This window comes from Magnolia sinica, chromosome 5 (assembly GCF_029962835.1).
Source record: "Magnolia sinica isolate HGM2019 chromosome 5, MsV1, whole genome shotgun sequence".
NCBI classification, from domain to species: Eukaryota; Viridiplantae; Streptophyta; class Magnoliopsida; order Magnoliales; family Magnoliaceae; genus Magnolia; species Magnolia sinica.
The window spans coordinates 30,739,930-30,745,929 of NC_080577.1; positions in this window are offsets into that span (position 1 = coordinate 30,739,930).

Below are 6,000 nucleotides of genomic sequence, written 5' to 3' on the forward strand. Positions count from 1 at the left end.
GTGGCATTTCATGACTCGAGGTCACGTGGTCTGCTAGGCCACCGTTTTGGTGTTCAACCAACGAGAGAATAATGCGTGGCCAATTCTCGATATAAGGGTCGACTGACACATGGGGTTGCACCACGTGTCGAGACGGGGTAGTCGAGGGGACGTCGTACGAACCCAGCATTGATGAGAGCGCTCAAGTGTTACCACATGGCTTCCCTATATAAAGGAAGCCCTAACCCTTAGTCAATTTCATTCGCATTTTCCCCCTTTCCCCTTCCAGTCATCTTCCTTAGCTTGTTGGATTCTCCCATAAACTTGGTCCTCACGTTTGCGGCGATGAGCCGTTTTAGGGTAAGTGCGTTTCCATAAGTAGTTCACTTTTCTCCCTGATCATTCAACTTTATTCTTTCTTTCCTTTTCTTGGCAGCTTGCTCCTTGTATGCTGAAGGTGCATCATGAGATCGCTCAACTACAAGGGAAAATGCACGAGACTGATAAAAAACTGAGGCCGCACAATCACAGGCTCGTGCTTCTTCTAGAGGTCGAGCTGGAGGTCACAAAGAAGCTTCTTGGGGAAGCTTCTGATAAGTCGGCTCGGTGGGAGGCTGAGCTAGAGGTGAAGCTCAAGGGTGCAAGGGCAAAGCTTGGGGAGACTGAAGTGAAGCTCTAGAAGATCAAGGTAGAGACCCGAGCAGCTATTACCTTCGCTCAGGAGGATGCTGTCAAAGAATACAAGTCCTCCTAGGCATACATGGATGACAAAAATTCTTTGTACCAACTAGGCTACTCGAAGTGCATAAAGACGATGAAGGAAGCCTTTCCGGAGTTAGACATTTTTAGCATTGATGATTCTGAGTCAGGCTCTAACACATCTAGCGACGAAGAAACTCTCGAGCATCCCCCGAGCAGCCCCCTGAAGCTTAAAGATCGACCTCTCTTTGCAAAAATTTTCCCTCTTTTTTTTTAAAAAAAAATGTAGATCGATGTAAACATGCCCTTCGGGGCTTTATCAATGGAATTTGCTCCTTTTTGAGACAATGTGTTCACTTGCAGATTTTTTTAAGTTAAGTTAATCACACCCAATAGTTGAGTCAGATCTTATAGATTGGTCGGACATAGGTCGGATCTTATAGATTAGACCCTGGTTGGACTTAGTAGACATAGTGGACACAATAGGAATCATGCTGCAACAAATCTTTATTAATTCTATCTTGAGGCTGACCAACATACAGTATACTTCGTGTTGATCTATTAAGGATGATATATCTTAAGATGCTCAGCATTTCATAGATGAGGTAGGAGCTTACCGTTCAGATCTTCTAGGTGGTACGATCTAGGTCGACTTGTACTCGTTATTCCAGTTTGGGCCCAAGGTTCCTGATCCAGGTTCCTTATTATTTTAAAAGATTCTCTGAAGGACTAAGTTGCCGGCTCAGAACCTCCGAACTTTCACCCTGGAATTGTAGAACGTGTCACTTGTTGCAACGTATAGCGGTCCAGATCCGAGCTTGTTCTCTTCTTTCCTCGAGAAGGTTGAGGCTTAACTCCATTAGCTCGGAGTTCAATTGTTCATCGAATGCCTCTGTCCGAGCTATTGGTAGTCTGATTCCTACTGGAGTGACCGCTTTTGCCCCATATGCTAAGGAAAAGGGGGTCTCCCTAATAATTGTTCGAGCGGTAGTTCGGTATGCTCAAAGGACTTTAGGGAGTTTCTCAGCCCATGCTCCCTTGGCTTTCTTGAGCTTGGTTCAGAGGTGATGCTTGATGATCTTGTTGACTGCTTCGACTTGTCTGTTGGCCTGCAGGTGTCAAGGCAAAGAGTAGACATTGAGAATTCTGAGGTTCTCGCAGATTCCCTAGAATTACTTGTTATCGAACTGCTTTCCATTGTTGGAGACGATCGTTCAAGGAATTCCAAATCTGCATATGATGTTCTTCCAAACAAAGTCTGTGATCCTTTTCTCAGTTATCGTTGCTAAAGGTTCGGCTTCTGCCCACTCGTGAAGTAGTCGACCGCTACCAAGGCAAACTTGGTTTGACCTTTGACGATTGGGAGAGGACCGATGATGTGGATTCCCCATTGGGAGAATGGCCATTGTCTGGTCATATGAGTGAGATCTTTGGGCAGTTGTTGAGGTATATTCATAAAACGCTGGCACTTGTCACATTTTTGAGCAAACTGCTAAGTATCGGCCTAGATTGTCGGCCAGTAGTATCCTTACCATATGACCTTATGGGCTAAGGCTGATCCTCTTGAGTGGTTTCCACAGATGCCCTCGTGTGTTTCCCTTAGGATGTACTCTGCTTCATCTGGTCGGAGACATCTGAGGTAAGGGAGATAAAATCCTTTCTTGCAAAGGATGTTGTTGACCATAGTGTAGCGAGCTGCCTTAGTTCACAATTTACATGCTTTCATTCAATCTTCGGGTAACTTGTCTTCTTTGAGATATTCGACGATTGGATCCATCCAAGTAGATTCCGAGCTTACCAGAAGAACTATTGCGAGGTCAGCCTTGTCGATGCTCAGTTTATTAAGGAACTCGATTGGGACTGATCTTAGAATATCTTCTTCGTCTTCCATGGCTAGCTTTGCCAGCATGTCAGCTTTGGAATTTTTCGTTCAAGGAATCAAAGCAACATTGATTCACGAACCTTCTGATCAATTCTTTGGTCTTCTGTAGATAGGCTTTCATGTGCTATTTCTTGGCCTGGTATGCCTCCGCTATTTGATTGACGACCAACTGGGAGTCACTGAAGACTTCGAGATGTTGAGCTCCCATAGTGGCCACCAGCTTCAGGCCAACAAGTAAGGCTTTGTATTCTGCTACATTGTTGGAGGCTTGAAATTTGAATCTTAAGGCATATTGCACATATGTATAATCTGAGATTTTCAGGACTATCCCGGACCCACTTGCCTTAGAGTTGGATGAGCCATCAACATATAACGTCCACTTGGGTTGGTCGGGATCAACCTGTGATCCGGATGTTTGACCTTGTTAAGCTTCCGGGGGGGGGGAGGTTCTGACCTATGCGAGTCGATTTCTTGTCTGGGTGTAGACGTTAGTTCGACAATAAAGTCCACCACTGCTTGTCCTTTAATTGCCATTTGAGGATGGTACTTGATATCGAACTCACTTAACTCGATCGCCCACTTGGTCAGTCTTCCCGAGGCTTTGAGATTTTAGAGCATTTGACGAAGTGGTTGATCGGTCAAGACGACAATGGTGTGAGCTTGGAAGTACGGTCGCAATCATTGGGAAAAGATGATCAAGGCTAATGCCAGCTTTTTCAGGCTTAGGTATCTGGTTTCGGCTGCCACTAGGGCTTTGCTGATATAGTATATCGGGAATTGCTTCCCTTCATGTTCCTTAATTAAGGCCGAGCTACTTGCAGCCCCAGAAACAACCAAACACAACAGTAGAGGTTAACCTTGCTCGGGTTTAGAGAGTAGTTGAGGTGACACAAGATATTGTTTGAGCTTTTGGAAGGCTGCCCCACATTCTTCTGTCAGTTTACTACCTGTTTCCCTTTTAGCTATTTGAAGAAGGGGAGACATTTATCTATAGCTCGGGACATGAAGCGATTGAGTGCGGCGATCCTTCCTGTAAGTCATTGAACATCTTTGACCATCCTTGGTGAACCCATGTCGAGCAAAGCTTTGATCTTCTTGGGGTTCACTTCGATTCCTCGTTGGCTAACCAAGAAACCGAGGAACTTTTCCAAGCTAACCCCAAAGGCACATTTGTTCAGATTCAACTTCTTTCGGTATTTACGAAGGACAAGGAACATTTCCTCAAGATTAGTAACATGATCTGTAACTTTGATGCTCTTGACGAGCATGTAGTTTACATAGACTTCTATTGTTTGCCTTATTTGGTGAGCGAACATTTTGTTGACTAGCTGCTGATAAGTGGCTCCGACATTTTTCAAACCAAATTGCATGACTCGGTAACAATAAAGACCTTTGTTAGTGAAAAATGTTGTTTTTGTCTTATCATGTGGGTGCATTACAATTTGATTATAACCAGAATAAGAATCCATAAGACTAAGTAGCTCGTGCCCAACAGTGTTGTTGACAAGTTAATCGATTTAGGGAAGAGGAAAGCTATCTTTGGGACAGGCCTTGTTCAGGTCTGTGTAGTCAACATAGACCCATCATTTCCTGTTAGCCTTCTTGACCAACACAATATTGGTTATCCAGTTTGGATAATAAACTTTCTCAATGAATCTAACCTTGACGAGTTTGTAAACTTCTTCCCCAATCACTGTATATCTTTCGGGACCGAGTGCGCAGCGCTTCTGTCGAATTGGTCAGTGAGATGGGTTGATGCTCAGGTGGTGCACAATGATTTTGGAGTTAATGCCGAGCATGTCTTCATGAGACCACACGAAGACATTCACATAATGTCGGAGGAGAGCTATTATCTTGTCCCATAGTGGTGCTGTCAGGGACAACCCGATTTAGATAGTCCTAGACGGGTCAGATTCGTCGACCGGGAAGGGAACAAGGTCTTACATGGGATGACCTCTTTCTTCAGAATCCACACGAGGATGTAGAGAAGTGAAGGTCATCGCTTGGTGTGAAGCTCTTAGTGCCATCGCATAGCACTACCAAGCTTCGTGTTGATCGTCCTTCACTGATCTAATGCCTTGCTCGGTCAGAAACTTCATGGCTAAGTGGTAGGTTGAGACCACAACTCGCAGGGCATTCAGAGATAGTAGGCCAGGGATCGCATTGTGGATAGACGGACAATCCACTACCAAGAAGTCGACCATTGTAGTGACATGGTTTTCTTCATCTCCGGCCATAAGTGGGAGCTATATTGCTCCCTCAGGTATGACTTACCGCCCGTGAAACCAAGCACTACGATTTTAATAGGTCGAAGTTGAGATTGACCAACTTTCATTTTGTCAAAAGCTTAAGTGAAGAGGACATCAGCCGATGATCCAGTGTCCACAAGGATTCGAAATACTTTACGATTGACTATGGTCAGGGTGACCATAAGCGTGTCATCGTGTGGATGGTGGATTCCTTGGGCATCTTCTTCGATGAAGGTCAGGTTATGACCCTACACCTTTCTCTCTTTTAGAGGTCTTCCGATAAGTAGAATTTCATCTTCGGGGTGACCAATGTTTCTCACGTATACCTTTCGAGCATTATTTGAGTCTCCTCCGCCTCTACGCCCCTCGAAGATGATGCAGATTTCTCTGGTCAACTTGTAGTTGACTCGCTTTCATCTTTTGCCGTGACCCGATCTCCTCTATGATTGATGTACTCCCCAAGATGGCCGCTGCAAATGAGTGCCTCGATCTCTTGATTGAGGTCAAAACAGTCACTTTTGTTATGTTTATGATCTCAATGAAAAAAGAAATATTTACTTTTGCTCCTCTTATTAGGATTGGACTTCAACTTGCTCGACCAGTGGAGGATACACTTGTTTTGGATCTCCATCAGAACTTGCTCTGGTGTTTTGTTGAGAGGAGTGTAAGTTTTAAACTTACTGTTGGGCCACTTGTTCGGGTATTTGTTTGTCTCGAGATTGATCGCTCTTCCTTTTTTAGCTCGTGGCGGCCGAGTTCAGCTCTATCCTCCTTTGTTGTTATTTGTTTGGGGAGTTTTTACTCTGGACAACATTCTGGAGGACGAGTGATTCTTCAACATTGGCATCTTATTCAATAGGTCAACCATCGTTGTCAATGCTGATGTAGTCTTTCAATAGCTCATCATCCCTCTAAACGACGTGAAAGAGATGGAATTATGATTTGATCTTTTTCTTCTCCCCGATGAAGTTCGTGATGAAGACCTGCCTGAGCTAAGAGAACGAGCTAATGGAGTTTGGATTCAACTGCTTGAACCACAGTCAGGCAGTTCTAGTCAAGGTAAAGAGAAAGATCAACATACGATCGTGTCAAATGCATCGTGGAGCTCCATGTAGACTTTAAAAGACTCCATATGTTTTGAATGATCGGCATTTCCCGAGAATGGAGTGATCCGAGGTAGACAGAATCTGA